Source organism: Leptosomus discolor, chromosome 6, assembly GCF_034619465.1.
Source record: "Leptosomus discolor isolate bLepDis1 chromosome 6, bLepDis1.hap2, whole genome shotgun sequence".
In the NCBI taxonomy this organism is placed as follows: Eukaryota; Metazoa; Chordata; class Aves; order Leptosomiformes; family Leptosomidae; genus Leptosomus; species Leptosomus discolor.
The window spans coordinates 6,063,242-6,083,760 of NC_141396.1; positions in this window are offsets into that span (position 1 = coordinate 6,063,242).

Sequence of the window (20,519 nt, forward strand, 5' to 3'; positions counted from 1 at the left end):
AGCCCCCATTAATTAGAGGTTATCTTATGTTCTAGAAGCATGAAGACTTACATCCTTTCCAAAAAGATTGTCATGCTATTTATCATTTTTGATCTTCACTGGCTTTTAAACAGCATCTTAAACCACATATTTCTTGGTTCATCTTTCAAGTCTTAATGATACAAAATGAACAATGTTTATTTACCATGAAGACATAAACTCTTTTGTATAAATCATACAAAATTCTTCATTATATTGCAAATTATTGCTAAGGATAACAAAATGGAGTCATCTGGCACCAAAAAATAAGCAGAGCTTTGAGGATTTCCTCATAAATTCAGCAGAACATAATCACATTTTGTAACAATGAATTATAATAAACAAGATAAGTTTTCCTACTTTTAAAATCTGCTGTGAATTATTAGTTGGATCAAGCTTCTCTCCACTTATTTGACCTTATGACAAATGTTTGCTAAATTTCTATCTCTGTATTTATGCCTGTCCCTCTCTGGCATGTGATGCTCGGGCACACACTTGGGCTTATGTCTGACAATCAGAAATATGGACTAGATGACTGCAGCCCTGAAGCTGGAGGCTGCAGACATATAACAGCGGTGAGAAACACCCAGCCAGAGTCCCTTACAAGGTTTAAATGTAACCATAAGTCACCCTAGGCAATTAAAACCGGCTTGGTGTTTCCCTCAATGCCAGACACTACTAACACTTCTAGTGTCTTTACAACCAATCTCTAAAGCAGCGCTGCAGCGTAAGAGACCGATCATGGTGTAGCCCAAGAATCAGGCCATGCAGCTGGCTTTCAGCCACCAGCACTCAGAGGTCAATTTTCGTACTTGCTTTTGGCCGTGCTGCTTTCAGGTAAAGGGGGTTTTGGGTGAGAAAAGGGGCCTGGAGTCTGACCGTGCTCCTCTTAATATCCCTTCATCCCCCTTATTTCAAAGTGGGTTGTGTCTTAGTTGGTTGATTCTCCATTTTTGCCTGGTGGCATTCAGTATTGCCCTTGCTGCTGTAAGCCATCCCCATGCAATACTAGCATGCAGCCAGTTGATTCAGCTGGGAGTGGAGCAGTCCCGACCTGCCTCTGCAGCTGCTGGCTGGGGTGGAAGGGTCCCCTCAGCTCCCCTCTCCCTGGAGCACGCCTTGGCTAAGATGCCACAAACTGGGGTTATTTTCACTTAGGAAACCCCTTGTGTCAAAAAGGGTCTGATCCAGTCCCGTACGCTTTGAAACCTGTCAAGCTGTCTGTGGCTCAAATCAAAGAATTATTTTACATTTCTTGTCGTATGTGTCGACAGTTGCCCTTTCAAAGCATACAAATATTGCCTTTGTTTCTGTGGCAGACACCGTCCTGCCCACACCTCTCAATCCTCCTGGTGTGGTTTCTGTGATTTTTTTTATTCTATTGGAACTTGCTGACACATCTATTACTGAACAGAAACCCAAAAGGAAATCAGCTTTCACCTGTCAACTGCCATGTGCATACGACCTCCCCTTTTCCATCACTTTTCATTAGTTTCTTTCATCATTTCAAGGGCTTTTTCATATTTACTTCTTTTTCTATCTGCTCCTTTAGGAAGTGCCATTTTCCTTTTGCAGCTCCTTTGTTTGTCATGTTTACTGCATCAACCCTACATGTAGCGTCGGCTACTCTTTGTCCTTGGGAAATGCATCCTTTGGCCTCAGGAAGAGGTCCCCCCATCTGTATTCTAGTGGTGGCCTTCCTACAAGAAGGGTCACCTTTGGCATTCACCGCTGCTTACCAGCCCGTCTCTGCAGCACTGTCTTTTGTGCAACAGCTGTTTGGCTCGCAGCGCTCAACCATTTTCTCCATCCTAGAAAAACAGCACTGGCTTGCAAAAAACCAGATGGATGGAGCAGAGAGACGGATGCTTTTTTTTATGTGACCCCAAAGACCCAGAATTCAAGCAGATTTGGCAGATCTTGTATACTCTACAGCAAGAAAAATCCTTAAATTCATAGGCAGAGGATTTCAGATGGAAGAAGCTTAAGCACAAATTAAGTGTGTACTCAACACGATGGTTGCACAACAGTTGTTCCACATTACATAGCTTAGATTTACATACTCCCTAAAACTTCCCAGTGTAAATAAGCTGTAAGTCTATACTACTTATGAGCATAAAAACACACAGCACTTAAAAATGGCCAATGCAACTACCATAAATACACAAAGAATTAAGCAACAGCACATGATCAGAGGCCAACTGCTAATGAGGAAGATTGATATTGCTTGAAGCTATGAATCATTCAGATTTGATCCTTCTCAAACTTACCTCAGATTGCTATTATTATTACCAGAACTCAGTGAAGTAATTTCTAATTTCATCCGTGCAGAGTATTTTTATAAATCTAAAAGTACAAGGCGAAATCTTGCCCCACAGAACTTGATCTGAGATTGGCCATTGACTTCTCTAGAACTAAATGTTCACCCATAGGATTTTCTTTCCTCTTCTGGCCTCCACTGCAGTTCAGGGCTTAACAAGATGTAGAAAAGTTCAGAAAATAGCCATTTTATTTCCAGCATCTCTAAGGGGCCAGTCTTGTGGGAATTTGGGAGTTTAAGATTACTGAGGATAGAGAGTTTTCCTGGGCTGCCCTCAAATTGGTCATGGTAGCATCGGACTACTTTTGCAGAAACTCTCTTTGGGGGTTTTTGAAAGTGTGTCTTCACAGCAAATGCTCTGTTAGGTACTTTCCAGAGGAATCTTTATGTTCATGACATGACTTGGAAAACATTTCTCAGATGTAGTGTTGTTTCCAGCGAGGTTCTGCCTGGCTCATTTTGGTTTCCATGAACACAACAAGCTCATGTGACTGGACCAGGGTGATTCAGATCCTCATCTGGTGTTAGACTCCGGCAGCCTCCTGGCACTCCGTCCTCCCATCTGACCGCATAACCACATATCCTCATAAGTATAAAACTCTCTGAACTTTTCTCCTTTGTTCAATTTTCTGCATGCACAGGCCATGGTTGTTACGCCTTACATGTTACATTATGATAATACACATAATTTGTGTATTGTTCCAGCTCTGCTTGTTTCCTCATTGTTTTCTCTCTGGTTGAAACCTGTACCTCTTTAAACTCAACTAGATGTTTTTTCCTTATGCAAACAGCATCAAGATTTGGCCCAACTCACATTCTTTATTTGACTCCATATTTAGGGTACCTATCTGTCCTGGTTTGGCTGGAACAGAATCATAGGCCAGCCATGTTAGACAGGCTCTAGTCAGCCAGGGCAGCTGACCCGAGTTAGCTACAGGTGCAGCCCATCCCATAATGTCATGGGCATTATAAGGAGGGGAGGTTTACTACTGAAGAGGAGTTCCTGTGGTGTTCCTGCTGGGGTTTCTTCTATGTCTCCTCTGGCTTCTCCTTGCTCCTGAGGACTGGGTGTTCATTTGGCTAAGTATAACTGTTAGTATCGGTGTTATTAAAATCTATTCTTACTTCCATCCATGGGTTTGCTCTCCTTTTTCCCAATTCCCTTCCCTGGCTGGTGAGGGGTTGTTGGCAGATAGAGTAACTGTTAGAGTTTAGCCTCAGGTACAGGCTAAATGTAGACAATAGAATAATGTTCTATATATCCATCTCCTAGTTACATGTTTTAACATTGTCAGTGAGGTACTGTTTTTCTGAGGACACACAAAGGACTTTTTATTATTTTAGCAATCATTTCAGTGCTTACTTTCATCTGACCCTTATCAGCTTCCATCCAGAAAGTTTACTCCTAAATAGTTTAATATATAAACATGCACCCACACGTTTATCTCTGTGTTCATGCACATCCACACAAATAAATGTTTCTGCATGGTGGTGAGCTGCTGTCTCTGAGAAACAGACGTATGGACAACATACCATCAGAGGAAGTGGAAGCTGGCAAAAGCAATGACATTGCTACTGAGTGTCCATGCCCAATAGTCAGAAACTTTTATGAGAAAGATGGCAATCTATTGCTGAGAGAATTTGCAGTGTGATGTTATAGGTCTGACTGTGGACCCTCAATCATGACCATATTACTGGCTTAGTTTTTGACATACACAGCAGAAAGATGTACTTCTGAGAATTGACTTTGTTTTAAGTAAATAAGAAATTGTTTTTTCTGGTACCAATACATGGGTGGTTTTTTTGCTTTGAAAAGAAGTGGTCTACAAAAGGTGCCTCAGAGAACAATGACTGTTCAAGTGTTAATAAGCTTAATTTTAACAACTTACAAATATAGAACTTACCTGTGGCAGATCTTGCTTCGTTTTTCAACATGTTGTCAACTCAGTGCATGAAAATAGAAATGCTTGGGGTCTGTTTTTTGTAGATACTTCACTCCCAAGAGAAAGTGAGCTGCTAGATACTGAGCACCATCAAAGATCTTGCAGTAGCTTTTAGCAGTGTTGTGAAGTGCTAGGGCCTTGAAAAGAGCTTCTTGGGGCCTTCTCAGTATTGTAAAAGCAGCACTGGATGGGATTTAGAAGTTAAAAGGGATTTTCTGACCTTATCGATGACCTTACCCACCTTGTGTCTGTGGGTACAGGTTCACTCTGGCAGATTATGATCCTCCGAGGTATTTATGCACCTAAGTCTCCTTGATGTTAGACCTTTAGTGCTAGGCATTAAAGAAGTTACATGACTACTTCTGTCTACTCATAACATCATGATTTTGTAGATCCAGGTCTCTGCCTTCCACTCCCTTCAAACACACAGGAAGGCAAGCATTGTCTGACACACATGTAGTTTCAGCAGAGTGGCTGGGGAGGAACTGCAACCCAGAGCAATCTCCAGCATGGTGGTTGGTCACGACTTGGAATGAGGAGATTCTCGTCTGCCATAAGCAGAAGAGCTCTAATGGTCTATTTTTTTTAAAAAAAAATAACAATCTGACTTTTTTTTTCCCTGATTAGTTTTCAAAGACAGTGGCAGCCACCACACTTTTTATAAGCAGACTAATGTATCAGCATGTGCTAGACATAATCTGGGAACATTTTTCTCCTGGAAGCCTCACTGGATGAGGTGGGGAGCATGTACCTTTGGGGACTCAGTGGAGTGGATGACATGCCAGGCTGCTTGGCAGGGTCAGGACTGAGGCAATTCTGGGTTTGAAGAAGAGCTTAAAACCAGGGGAAACTTTAAAGCCGGAAAGTGGCAGCCGCATGTAGTTGAGAAGCCTCTGAGGCAAAGCAATAAATGATTAGTGGTTTCCATGATCTCACCTTTTGACTTAGCTGCCCTGTTTAGCCTCTGTGACTGTTTACATGGAGCTAGCCCTTAGAAACCTCCTCAATATGAGAAGCGTGTGCCCTGAGTAAGAACTGGTCTCTCACGTCTTTTTTTAACACTTTTGGGGCTCTCGCTGAACTTCCTCTCCTCTGTTTTATCCAGTAGTCTGTACCTGTGAAAGGTAAAGCCGCCAGCCCTGAAGCCTCAAACGGGAAGGATATTTACCCTTTACCAGCTCACAACACCGTTTTAAGAACTGTCACTTTACTGACAATAATCAAAGGCTTGCTTATTAGGAAAGGCTTCCCTAAGCAGTAAACAAGGTGGATGAATTTTTTTTCTGTTTGCTAAAACTCCCAGCTACCTATTTTGAACAGCACATAATCAAAACATTGATGGAATAAACTCTGAATCTGGATTTGTCAAATTTCACATAGATGCATTTACCAAATTCACAGCAGGGACTTACTGATTTATGTATCCAAAGTCTGAACCCTCAGAACCCAAGGAAGATATTCAGTTATCTAATTTTCCTAGGTATTTCATTTCTGACAGCAAAGTTTTCAAAGCACCTACATCCCTCCTTCTGCACAGAAACTGATCGTTAACATTATTGAGAGGGCTGGTACCTATCTCAGCCTTCAGCCATACTGGTCTTCATAGGATTCCCTGTCTGTCAGTCCCAAGTAGATTTGCTCAAAACTTATCTGTTTTTACAGAAGAAAAAGTGCTTGCTTTCATATGCAATCAGATCTAAAAATAGGCCAGTTGAAAGCAGGATATAACACTGCCATTTCAAGTGAAAATGCTGGCACTTTCCTCAGGAATGTAGTGACTCAAGTCCCTAAATAAGACAAAACCAAATAAATAATGACAATAACAAACTCAGAACACCTGAATTCCAGAGCAGTGCTTCAAAACTTGTATTTAAGTCATTGCCTATAGACCACTAATTAAAGTCCTTACCTGTAATGTAAAACCCCAGGAATATTTGTTTCCTTTGGTTGATCTGACTCAACCCTTGCCTCCCACAGATGTTCTCTAACCTTAACCGCTAAAATGTATGGTCTTCTGAAGTGGGGAATTTCTCATGTTAAAGGTATTTCACTTTGCATGGAACAACTAAATAGTCCTTGGGCAACTGAGAGTATTTGAAAATTATACTTTAGCCTGTGTTTAAGGACATTAATCTTCCTTGGAGGGAGATTGGCTGCCCCATACAGCACAGACTAGCAGGTAGGTTGCAGGTGTTGCCAACAGAGGAAGGTGCTTTTTTATTTCTTGCCCAAGTATTTGAGCCACAAGCCCCATATTGGGATTTTTAATTGATTGATTAAGAAAGCCTGCTTGGAGAAAAGTTGGGAGTAAGTGAGCTGCCCCGGCCAGCTTGTGTTGAAGAAGTTCACCTTCAGCCAGCTGTGGAGGAACCAACCCTATCCCTCAGTCCCAATGTCTGAGTGGTTCCTACCAACCACCTGGATTATTTTGCCCCTTTGGTTTCAGTGGCCACCAGCAGTGTCTCATTACTGTTGCAGCTCATGCCCTGGTTCTGCCCTGCCCTGTGCTCCTTCTGTAAGGACTCTGGCCATCTCTGATACCATCCTGGCATGAAGGCATCCCGCAACTGCACATACCAGGCAACTGTTGGCTTAGGTCTCATCTGTACTCATCTGATAACAGCATCACCTTGTACATGGGAGAGTCTATGACACTTTGTCAGCCCCTTAGTTATCCTTTGGGAGCCACATATTCTCTGTGGGCTTCTAGCTGAAGAGCTCTGCCTGCGTGGCAATGTGAATGATGACCTCCTCTTTCTGGAAAGAGAGTTGCCATGACTGCCAAACTAGATGCAGTGTTTACATGTATTGGGCACAGCCTGAGCACATCTAACTATATAGTCATAGTACTAAATTGGTAGATGTCTGAGTTTCTGAACCTCAAGTGGGTTGAAGGATATAGACATTCTCTGTTTGCTCTGTTCAGGCCTTAGGGCACGTGCAGGAACAGAGCACTGAACACCAGGCAAAATCAATTGCCTCAGATCTCAGTGGTGCAAATACAGATTACATGTCCCTCTCTCTTCTTTTTTTCCTGGATGATTCTTGAACTTTCATGACTAATGCCTCCCAGGTTCACTTTCAGGCTCTTTAGTCAAATGTTGACTCTACCCTGCCTGACTTTGGCTGTGATTTCAAGTGAATGCCATGGTAATATTAAGGGTTGACCTAAAAATTAGATGTTAGAATGAGGAGCTTGAATATTCCTCAGAACATTTGTGCTATGCCCACTAACCTGTTTGACAATATTTGTCAAACAACAAGTTTTGACCAGCTCAGCTCTTTGAGTTTCTATTTTCCTCAAGGTTTTTATACCATGCTTGTTCCTAATATGCTTCGTTCATAAAGCCCTGTGGGAACCCTACAATATCACTGCTGTGGGCAGGACTGTGAATGGCAGAGCTAATTTCAAGGTTCTCATTTTAACATGCCTTTTCTGGCCCAAGCTTATACGTACAGTTGCCCACACGTTTGCTAATGTGAACAGATGCTTTGCAAATATCTCTGAGAGGAAGGTCAGTTCAGTATTTCAAAAGTTCACAAGTCAAACAGCACTGAAAGGCCTCTTTAACCTCAACCTTAAGCATCCTCAGCATATCATTAGGAAGATTAGCAAAGCCTTTAGCACCCCACTGGATTTCCTTACGTATGGAAAGGCCTGGCAGATCAAAGGAAACATTACTTCAAATAGCTTTTGACTTATCTCATGCTTACCCTAGCACCACTGACCTCTCAATCATCATATTTTCTTCCAGTAGGGATTGCTTTTAAGTACAACAATTTATCCTCCAAGATTCTTGTTTTGACCTTTCTGTCTTTCCCAAGATTTCTTACTAAAATGTGTAATTAAAAGAAGTGGCAAACCAAATACTTGGTAAATAAAATGTGTTCAAATCAAGAAACTAGTTGCAAGTCATAGTTACTGCTTGGTTCTGCTAATGAAGTGACTAAGAGTATGAGCAAAGTTATGTTTATTGTTTATAGGTTTATCTTGTACTCGGCAGAAACTCTTCACAAACACAAAGGTCAATGATATTTGACCTTCTTTGGCATTTTCCAACTAGGATACGGATGACTAAAGAGGTCTAAAAGGTTAGTCCCTGCTCTGCAGTTGCAGCCATATCTGGGTGTGTATGGACCTTTACACCCACACAGAGACTTAAAGACATCAGCTAAGTGTTTTCCAGCTGCAAGGCCCACCCACATGGATTGATTGCAAGCATAGGTGCCTGATTCATGAGCATGCTTTTTATAAAAATATATTATTCATCGGCTTAGGGTATTAATCATTCTATATTTAAATTTCCTTCAGGGGCTTGTTATTTATTCTGTAGGTGTGTTTTAGCATGTTTTAATATGAAATTCACTTTAATTTAATCAGCCCTAAAATATTTTCAGGTTTATTACTTATGTTTAAAGCTGAATTGTGATATATATGCAATAACCAAGGAATGTAGTTTTGTAAATAAGGTATTTGACCTTTACCTTTTTCAGAATTACAATGCTGGCAACTCCTGCCTAAAAGAATCATCTGAACAATTGAAAATCAGGTACATAATTGTTGCTTCGACATATCTATTTCTGTTAAGCATCAGCTGCCATTTCCATTGTAAGTCCCATTTTCACGGCTATATAATTTGATGTTTTCAATTACATGGGGCTTAAACTTTACTTAGTACTCTTAACTTAACAAATAAGCATGGCAATTCAAAGTTGAACCACTATGTAGTCAGCGCTGGTTCAAAAAGTGTTATTTAAGAATAAAAGGATAAGTTTTTTGTTCAAAGGTTTTTGTACAGATGGTGAAAAGGAACACGATAAAATCATGTTTTAGATCAATTCAGTTTGAATTTAATGACTGTGACATTTTAATAGCATTTTAAACTAAGTGTTTGGTTACTTCCATTCTATTTCTTTTTTTAATTAACTTTCAAACACTCCACCATTCCAACAGCTGGAATATGTATCATCTACCAGATATCATCAATCTCTCATCCTTAAACAGATGGGGTATGTAAACAGTCTAATACTGATTAGCTGCAATTAAAATCAGTATCAGACAAAGAAAACATACAGTTTTTATACAGTGGTCCAGAATCTTTTGAGTCAGAACCAGAGATATTTAGAAAGAATGTGAGTAATGTAATCCCAAATCCTGTCTCAATTAACTCAATGATAGCTGTCTTTAACCCTGACTTTAACAAATAACATACCCTTCATACTCTGCTGTCTTGTAGGTGTTAAGTTTATCAAAACACCAGTGACTTACAAAAGCCTAGAAAGAAAGTCATTAAATCCTGTTGTTTTCAAGAAGATAAATTCCAGTTATTAGAGCCTACTGGTCCAAGAGGATTTGTGCAAAATAAGGGAAAAATTAGTTGCCATATGAGAATTTTGTCACTGTTGCTCTCAGAGGCACGAATCAGAATTCAAGTTGATGTACCTGTGAGGTCTGTGCATATAAAAGCAGATGAGATGATTATCAGACCATCTGAAAGCAAAGCCTCTTATTTTTGCCACACGTGCTAACAGGGAATGTCACACCATGTACCCATCCTGCTGCTTGCTGTCACAGCAGCATGTCCTGCATTTGGGACAGCATTCAGTGGGAGAGCTTAAAAATGCCTTCTGTACACAAGCATATACATATGTATAATGTGAAGCAATATTTGTCCTCTCATTTTGTATGTGTAGTGGTGATAGGAAGGCAAAGATGGGCTGCAGAACTGACCCTGTTTCAATGATTAAAGGGAAATGCACTTGTCACAACTAGGCCAGTGGGTTAGAGAATCACACCATCAGTGGCCTGAAAGCTGAGGAGCAAGGGTAAAGAAGGCATAAATCAGAAGATGCTACACAGAAGTGACTAAAAGGCAAACTAGCTAGGTACAGAGTGAATATTAGAGTGAAATGTAATGTCTTTGAGCGATGCCAGCCTTCTCCCTCAAACTTTCTCTCCAAAACTCAAACCCCCTTCTCTTTATCTTGTTCATCAGGAATGACACTTTCCTCTTCCCCATGCACAAATAACTGGTGACAGACCCAGTGATGATTGGTGCATGCAGCAGAGCCAGTCTCATACAGGCTAGGATAAGGCTTAGCTTTATAAAGATGCTTATGGCTTAAATGAGAAGAGAATTGGGCTCCTGTGGACTCATGGGACTGCTTGATGTCACCACCTAATGTGTGGATATTTGCAGCCTGTGTGAGACACGTTACAGAAAAAGTTGCCCACAAAAGAGATACAGATGCTCCTAAAATGCAATCAACCAATTCAGTGGGTTTTTTGTGACAATATTGTGGAAAAGACTAGGAATCTTTAAGGAATGCCTCTGCTCCCCCCTGAAAGACACACCACTGTTCATCACCAAGTAAACTGATAAGGGGCTTAATGCAGCAACAGTCCAGAGTTCTCTGTCTTATGTTACTGCTGAGGAGTTCCTTCACATAGTTTCTGCGAGGACTTTTGGTGATACTGTTTTTCTGGCTGCTTGTACTCTAACAGCAGGGAGGGAAGAAGTCCTTCCATTCCATGCTCTGACCTGGCAGTCACGGCACGCAGGGTGCCGTTGTCAGTTTTGCCACAGGCTGCTGACTGTGCTTGGGTGAGTTAGGCTAAAATGATAAAAGGGGGGGTATAATATTTATCTACATGACTATTTATTATTAATTGTGACATGCCTGAAAGAGTACGAGGCACCTTACAGTACTAGGGGAGACTTGTGTGCTCAGCTGGGCATGCCAAGCCGTGCTGTGCTGTGTTACACTCATGGGACACTGGCTGGGTGCCACCACTGTGATAACTCATGTCTCAGGACGAGGAGGAAGGATGTTCTAGGCAGAGGTACCTGGGATGTGCCATGCTTCGACGATCCACTTAATGCTTTCAGGCATCGTTACAAGTCGAAAGGAAGTTGAGCGATTGCTATATATTGCCTTCGGGACAGGGTAGTAGCCCCGAGGACCAGGTTGTGCAGGACGTAGCACAGACCCACCTTCGTCTGTCTGTGCTGAAGGCTACATGACACACTTGCCCTTCTAATACTATGGTGCCCTAATTTCTCATCTTCCACTTGTGCTTCCAACATGCTAGTTTACAAACCATTCGCAAGAAAGTAAGGATCACCAAACTGAATCTTAATATCCCCTGAGAAGATCTTCAGAAGTGATTTGGTTCAATATGAATCCCTTTTCCCACGAGTACTTCCTGAGGGTGAACACTATTTTAATAATTTATATTTTTTTTTTTAAAAAAAAGAAGGGAAAGAAAAATAGGTATCTTTTTTCTCTTTATAACTAAGACTTAACAAAACCCAGGCAAACTTTATAAGATAAGGTTAATAAGTATATGACATATTTATGAAAAATCAATAGCACTAGACTGAATACAGCTTTACCCAAAGGATACTGTCAGGGTTTGATATTTTTTTCCTACATTTCCCTCCTTCTTGTATCAATCCACAAGTACTGGTTTTTATTTCCCCTCCTGCCCCAAGGGTGCAATCACAAGTGCCTGGGTGTGGCAGATGGTAGCTGATCCCAGCCAAATGTTACATCATTGGCATCTAAGGTCAAGGTCTTCCTGTCACAACCCTAAGTTTTTCACCTACTCGACTGCTGGCATCACTTTGGCTGCAGATAAGAGGCTATGGGTTGGAAAACTGGACAAACTTGGAATCTTAGTGCTTTCACTTGAATCCAATACCCATGCCTTTTCAGGTAGGATCTTAACAGCCCAGGATCTCTCTCTCTATTGTGGCAAGTTTTCTGCCTGGGGTGGAAGCAGAGATGATTAGATTCCCTTTACTCAACTTTATTCAGTGCTGAGCTCTTCTCCTAAGGTTTAACTTCACAGCCCAGGCTTCTCCTGGCCACAGGTGAGTGGCACAGCATCTGGCATATACAGGATCCCTCCTGCATGTCTGTCTGTCTGTCTGTGATGTCTGTGCTGGGGGACGTGAGGACACTTCCATCAGTAGTGCTTACTGCCTTCTTCCAAAGAGGAACCACTAACCTAGGTTGGCTGCTCCTCCCTTCCTCCCAACACCTTCATTCACCTTGCCGTGGCAAAGAGAAACCCACTGGGAGCATCAGAGACCCTGCTGCGCTGATGTATTGGGGTTGGAGGGGGCAATTTCTGTCCCAGAAGGCTCCATAGACAGCTGCTCCCAAGGCTAATCCTACACAGGCACCGGGACTTTCTCCAAAACCAGTGGTGCGGAGCAGGGAAGGAGATGTGCAGTGCTGGCACAGACCTGATGAACCTTCTTCCATGCTGGAGGGAAAAGAGCTGTGTAGTGGGCTCCAATCATATATCGTTAGAATTCATAAAACTCATTTCCTGCCAGGAACAGCCACTGAGCACTGAAAAATCATAATTTCACAGTAGATTGCCATGCAAGCTGAAATAAATCCCTGAGGCAGTGCAGCACACGCTCCGTTCTGAAGCATGGCATGCAACCCCAGGAAGCCCTCTGAAGGAGATACTGAGCACTCTGCTTTAAATGGCCTTTTTATATCCATAAATACTTTTTTTTAATATATGTGTATACATATGTAAATGTGTGTATATGAGAAGTAGAGAAGTACTCTGGGAAATATAATTCCCAACGAATGATAGCTATTATTAGAAAGAAATATGAGACTGTTCCAACTCTGTACCATCTGCGTTAAAAAGCAGCTCTAAGGATCTAGCATCTCTAAAAAAGCTGGCAGTGCATTTTTCTTATCTCTGTTGCCTCCAACCAGAAAATCAGTAAAGCTTTCCCGATACAGAGCAATCGAACGTATTTACTGAAAGTGGCCAACCGCTACACGCAATTCTGCTTTTGGTTCTGCAAAAAGATGACCTAAATGTCTTCCTTGCAATTTACTGTACCTCTTTCCCCTGCACTTATTTTTTAGAATACGTATTTTAAAATACCCAGCATGGTCTTGCTACTGCATTTTTTGACAGTATTTTCAGCCGATAAGCTATTTCCTTACTGACCTCTATATTTTGCCAAGTCAGGTCTTTGCACTCAATTACAGCGAACAGAGTAACAACCCCTCCTAGCACTAAGCATTCATCTCTTTAAAAATAATGATGAAAGCTTGAAATTTTCAGGGTTTCACTTTTCATTTTTCTGTCCAATTCAGAAAACAAGAAGTTGTTTTCCCAAATAAATCTTTTCTACAAGGCTTCTTTGCTCAGAGAGCTGTGTAAACACAGCATGTAGAGAGAAGCAGCGCTACAGGGCTGAGTTCGGTTAAGACACCAAAACCTACAATAAAATTATACAATCAGCTGGGAAGATGGATGTGTTACAGAAGATGTAAGAGCCAGGAATGCCTTCTGCCTGCACTGGAACTGCTAACACAATAAATTATTCTTATTGTAGCTCTGCACAGAACCAAACAGAAGAAAATACACTCAGAAAATAATCTGGTATTAGAAGGACTTGGTCGTGGTTGGTATTAATGGACCTGGGACCAGCCCCTGGTACCACTGCATATTACTCTTCTAAACCTGCCTTAAATCACACATTCAGAGTCAAAGACTTTTCACTTAGGCAGCTCTTTAGCTGGTATGATTTGTTTCAACTCGGTAGATTGTTCACGTATTCAAATTGAGATATAATACTGCAGACTTGATCTCACCAAACTCAATGTGTGCTAATTCGTCTTTGTGGTGACTGCCTACTTTAGCAGTGAATAGCACATCTTGGAACACAACTACGTTTGAAAGCTGAGGTCAAATATGAAAGTTATTTTTTCTCATTCTGGTAGTAACAGCTATGAACTGTTCAATGTATGCTAGCCTTTGTCAGAGACCGGGTGTTTCACTTTTTTTTTAAATTCTTTTAAATAGACCTGATTTTTGCTTGTGCAAGGTGCCATTTTCAATCTACTTCTCCGTGATGCAATTCATTAAAATAATATTAAGGGGCAAATCTGGATGCTTATTGCTTTGGCTGTGCAACCCATAACCACAAAGAGGGCATGCCGATAGATTACCAATGTGAAAACAGAGGTGTGAGTCTGCGCTGTAAAAGCGGCAGGTGCATTGCACGACTACAAAGGGAAACTGCTCTGTTTGGGAAGCCTGCCATAAGCACAACAGCCTAAGCACTAAGGGTTACAGTGAGCTCATATTTATTTTAATATTGTTTGCCTCTCTGCTCAAACAACTCCCTGGATTATTTTGACCTCAAGTGTTCATTCCAAAAAGGTGCTTATCTGTAAACACCACCTGCACGGTAGAGCACATCATGAGCCACCGCTGCCGCTGTATTGCTTGCTTATCATTCGTAATGTGAAAATTTGATTGCCCGTACAGCCAGCCTGCGGGCTGCCAGGCCCTACAGATGGCAGACACATGTGTGCACAACATTTCCATTTTATAGCTCTGATGAGAACAGTCAATAAAATGAAAGTTTCTCCACCTCTGTCACTATCTTGGTACAAATTGCTTCTCTTTACTCGCTGTTTTCTCTCTATCCCTGTAATTTCCAGATGATACTGTTTTAAAATATTTGTACTCAAATTTGGCATTGATAAGCAGTTAGCCCACTCATTGGGTTTTCCTGGAGCCAACATTTTCTCGGTGCTATCTAGTGTTTTAATTCATTAGCTTCCCTCCCTAGTGAAGGACTGACTTTCATCTTGACCTACCTACTATTGTGCTTGTAGTGAAAGTAACTTCTTCAGTATAATTCCTTATTAGCTGGGTTTGTGTGGGTAGGTGGTAGACTCAGAGGTTAAAATCAGCTCTCCTCCTCATGCCCGTGGTAAGGAGTCACCTCACCCTTGTCAAGGAATTGGAACAGAGGCAGTGATGTGCACCTCTGAAGGTGGTGATATCACCGATTATGGTGAGAGCAGGAGCAAACCTGCATTCCATACCATACAACAGTGTATACTTTGGTTTTGGAATCGCTACACAGTGTTTCTGTAGTGAGGGTTCCTACTGGTTTACTGTCTGAACATTCAAGCATCTCCAATGACTTGTCCAAGGGTATTTAGAACTGATAAGGACATAACTGAATTACCACGAAACCAGCTTTTTTCTGTTGTCCTAGTTCTGAATAGGTAAATATTTGACAGTCTTCAGGGGCTGAAGAAGGAGAGATACGGAACTCTTCAGACAGCAAAATATGCAAAAGCTCATCCCTGTTTTCATTTAGGCAAACTAACTCACTGAAATATTTTCTATTTCTTTTTGCTCTTGAAAAACAGTTCCAATAAAATTGCAACTTCGGGCATTAAAAGTAAAAGCTTTGCCTATTTACTTATTTGTTCGACTAGCCATTCAATTAGGATACGTCAAATACACAAGAGGGGTCTTTATCTCCTTTTCTGTCCCGAAGAGACATACCAGCCATGTGGACTTCAACAGATGGGAGTTTCCACAGGTTTCATTATAAAAATATAAGGACAGTGATCACATTGAAGGTCTGACTACCACAGTCCACTCTCTCTGACAGCTTCCATAGGCAAAGAGCAAGAACAAAACAAGCATAGATGATTTCCCCACTCATGCTCTCCCAGCTTCTGACTGCTCTCAGCTTCAGATGTGGTTTCCATGATTTAATGACCCTCAGTGGATTTCTATTCCATGAGCTTGTCCAATTCCCTCTTAAACCAGTGTAAACCTTTAGCATCTACCGTGTCGTCATTCATTATTTTATAAACCTTGTCATCACCCTTGTTGGCTGCCTCTCTTCCGGAAGAGTCCTAGTAGATTTGGTGGTTTCCCATGTGGGAGCTAAGAAAGATTGCCACTTTGTCAGTCTTCAAATCATTTGCAGCTATATAAAAGAAGAAATGTCACAGGTGACCAGAATAGTAGGTCATCTAGCAATTTTCCCATGTGAATTATTCTGGGCTAGGAAATAGGAGATATATGATTCTCTTACGTGGATACGATCAATTCATAAAAATTCTGAAGCAACTTTTTATCAAGCTTTCTAGCTCCTTCATGATATAATGATGAGACTATGGCTATAGGATTTTAAATTACCGTTACAGGAATGTCTCAGCCACCAAAGGAATGGTACATTTTGGTATGTACAGTGTTTACAAGATTGAGAAAACTTAAGCTCTGGGAAATTATTTTTTACAAAGTAAGTGTTTTAAGGGCTTTCTGATTAATGGAGTCAATAGAGGGATCATTCTCAGAGAATAACATCTGCTTTTTACTGTAGTTCTGATAAGAGATTGTAAGGAGTACTACCAGTATAACAGCATTCAGGGACAAATGGATTAAACAAAGCATGAGTTACCGGAGTAGATAAAGGTCCTGTTCCCTTGACCACATGCCATTCTGTAGAGATATGAGGAATCTAACAGCCCAAGTGCTCATTTACACTTCACGTGACCACTATTTACACAACTAAATGGTATTTTGATCATCTTACTGGGGACTTTGAATATCATATACTCCCAGGTTCAAAACTGGGCTGAAAGTTTATTTTAATTGCTAGCATTATAGTAGTTAAATAAATGCCTGTCCTCAGAGCGGTGTGTATAGTCTTACAAGCTTGCTGTAAAACTTGCTACTGTGTCCCTTCTTCTTTGAAAAGAACAAAAGCAATTTTAAATTAGCACAAGGCTATGAAGAAACCAAAGGCTGTAAAAACTAGTGGCATCACGTGTAATAACCCCCACCAGTATCCTCTGTAGAAGTGAGTCTACACAAAGTGATGCAGACTGTCATGGTTTGGCCTGTCTTCTGGCCTAGCCAGCCATAAACCCACATCTTCATCGGAAACAATGCAGATGCACTTATACAAACCCAAGGAAATGTGCTGGCTTGAATGGGGCTGCCCAGGTTTTGGTCTAAAGCAGGCTTATGTCTGGTCAGGTAGGTCTCAGGGTGGAGCAAACCTGATTGTCTGCACTTGCTGTCTAGACATGCCCACATGTTTTCAAGAGATAGTGAAATAAAGGGTATGACTGGGTCAGAACCAGCACTCTAGCTCTTTGTATCTACAAGACTTTGGGGTACTAAAATCAAATTTTGTGACCAGATTGATTTACACTAAAAAAAAGTGTAGAAAAATTACTAAGCTGAGGTGCCTGACCACAGTCAATTCATTTACTCTTGTTCCATTTCTTTTTCGCTACCTGCAAGAGACATTTTTGTTTGAAAAATAAACACAGTAAAGCAAATAAAGCCAGGAGGAGGGAAATGTGTACACGTTTGTCAAAAACTTTGCGTTGCCATAGTAAATGCAACACGACAGTTCTAGCGTCCACACGAACTGCATCACATTTGCTGCTGACAGTATGATCACTCATTTTTATGGGAGAAAAACAGGAGCTTTCCCCTACTTTAAGTTCTCATTTTCTTAATCTCATTCACTGGCTGGTACCAGACTTCACAAATTGGACGTTTTTCTTTTCAAGCCATGCATGGATGTACATTCTGATTCTACCATTAAACTTAATGGAAAAAAATTTGACCCCACCATGTCAGCACATTTTTATGAGTAAAACCCCAGAGTCTCTTTTTCAAACTCTTGGTAGCTTATGAGTTTATATGCAGCTTTGGTAAGGGCTTTAAAATAAGTGAATGTGTTTTAAAACAGTATTTGTCAGAATTCTATATTATTACATTTTTCCAATTCTGTTGATTTATATATAATCTTCTCATTTCCTCCCTCTGGCCTGTAAAAATGATCCTCACTGCTATGCTGCTCATATAGCAAAAACCGGCCAACTTTAGTTCAAATAGGTATTTGACTGACTCTGTCCTGAGAATGTCCACATGCCAAAAATGCTCTTAATAATTAATTATGTCTCCTAAATCTTCTTTCCCTCATTTTTCCACTCTATTGAAACCCTTTCTTGACCTAGATATGTGCTGTAATTTAACACAGTTTCCTTGTATACTGTAGTTGACCTCGACCTTGTATACATTTTCTTTTTGTCTGTGTAATGTGAAGACAGTCTATACATAGCACACTAAGAAAGATCCTTATGGCTCGCCTTTCTACAAAATAAACACAAATTACAACACAAGCCCCCTTTTAAGTAAATCCCACAGCATAAATAAGCTCTCAGCCTTCATCTGGAGTGCTTTGCCTTGTGCTCTTCTAGGGCTGGGTAAAGACTAAAGCTTAAAGAACAGAGCTCATCACTGGTTAACACCATCTCTCAGCTATGTAAATGCAGACCAACATCACTCAAATGCTTTCGGACTTTGAGTATTTTCTTCCTACATGTATATCCCCCTAAAAAACACCAACAAATGGAGTAAGCCCCCAGAGAATTTGCAAGTAACAAATGCAGAGTGTTGTTAAATATACTCCAGCGCTAAGAATCATACTGCCAACCCTCACTCAGTTTTCCTGCTTCTCCCAGCATGAGTGAGAACAGCCATGGGTCAAACCAGTGATAATATTATGCATACAGAGTATGACACAGAGGGGGTACAGCTCCTTTTCTACTGAAAAAAAAAACCCTCTAAAATATAGTCTCTGATCCTTTAGGTTCCTTCGTGGGAAAATTCAAACAGAGGTTTCCATCCCTTAAGAAATAGTTGCCTATTATATTGCCCTAAATCTATTGCATAGATTGAACATATGAAACTAAGTTGCTGTGACAGTTTAACAGCTTAAATGAACTTGCATATGATATATATGTTATTAATAATCTTTTTCAATAAAAGTGCATTTTCAAGTTGAAACGAAAAATTTGCAGACTTCTTAAACCCGTTTTTTCAAAGTTACTTTTTCCCCAAATTTTAGCCCCAAAATTTACAAATTCTTTGGGACATAAATTTATTTATTTAAACGCATTTATTTATTTTAGTAAAGAATTTCATTTTTGTTGCGTTTTTCTTATTTTGATATTTCAAAACACAAAATCCTTACCGAAGCAGTTCCCCAAAAATAGTAGCGAGTTAGCTAACAAAACTCCTCTAAGCACGTTAAAACATCAAGATTAATTTTTAACTGCAGCTCTGTTTATTACATTCATTACTGTAAATTACATTTATTGTATCTTCGTACATTTCCAGTTCCCATATTTAGTTGAATACTTTCATTCTGTTTCCCTTCCAGGAGCAGATATCTACAGTCCCCAGAGAGCACGTCGGCCCCATTAGTAGTAAGTACTCACTGGGTAAGTTCTTAGGTCACTATGGTCCCTACCCCAAAGTTCTCAAAGTGAATAATAGTACAACATTAAGCAGTGGCAACCCAGTGCTGTATATCTGTGTGCTTCACGTGATCCTAAATGAATGACCCCACGGACTTAGATGACTTCCATCAGCTGGGGGACATCTGTCAAGGAGGGGATGACTCCCTGTTCGTTGAACAGTAGTTTGGCAGCTCACCTATGGGCAACGTCTTCATCTTTTCATTTAACTTCCGTCTGGGTCCATGGGGAGCACAGCTTTGTTCACACAGCTCTGAGACTGCCTGACTTACAATCTGCTCCTGTAAGATAACCTCTTCTTAACTGGGTGGGTTGTGGGCTTTTCTTTGGCCGATGACTTTAGTTATCACTTTGCAGCCTGCCTGAAAAAAGGCCTAGAACCTCTTAATGAACACTTTGTCTAGGCTTCCTGTCTCCTCTGTCACTGAGTGACTAATTACTAATTTCCAGCTATGAATAATTTACATTACATCCTACTTCTTAACCCCAAGGGTATTTCCTTAAATTTATGTGCTTTGGATTTCTGCAGGCATCTTCATGTTCCTGTGAAGACATCACTGAACACCTGCCTGAAATAAACAGCAATTTTCCAAATAAGTATTTTAAAATATTTGACATCAGTCATAGAAAATAAGAAATTTATCTCCAAGTGCTCTGCTAAATCTAACATGTCAGATTGTTTTTTCTTCTTATATAAGATTCTTTCAAAATGTCTAGTTTCCCAAACAGCTATGTAGGTGCACTTCCCCACACACTAGTTCTTCACTAATCCTCTAGTCTTCCTCCGAAATCTCTCTGCAGAGCCTGGATTATGATTATTGCAATAGATGTTCTGTCTGCTCCCAGCCGACCTGGTTATTTCATTATGCTTTTTATCACAATCATTTCTAGTGATCTGGGCTGACGATGAAGGCCCAAGGGGATGTTTTTCCAAACATGTAATTATTCCCAGTTTGCCACTTCAATTGCCGGGACTAAACCCTTGGCCGCTCTCTTGATTAGTTAGAATTAGAGCCTGTGGCTCTGTGCTGTTGATCTCTCTTGCCTGCCTGACCTAAATTCCATTGTACACCTGCCATTATGCATTTGCTTAA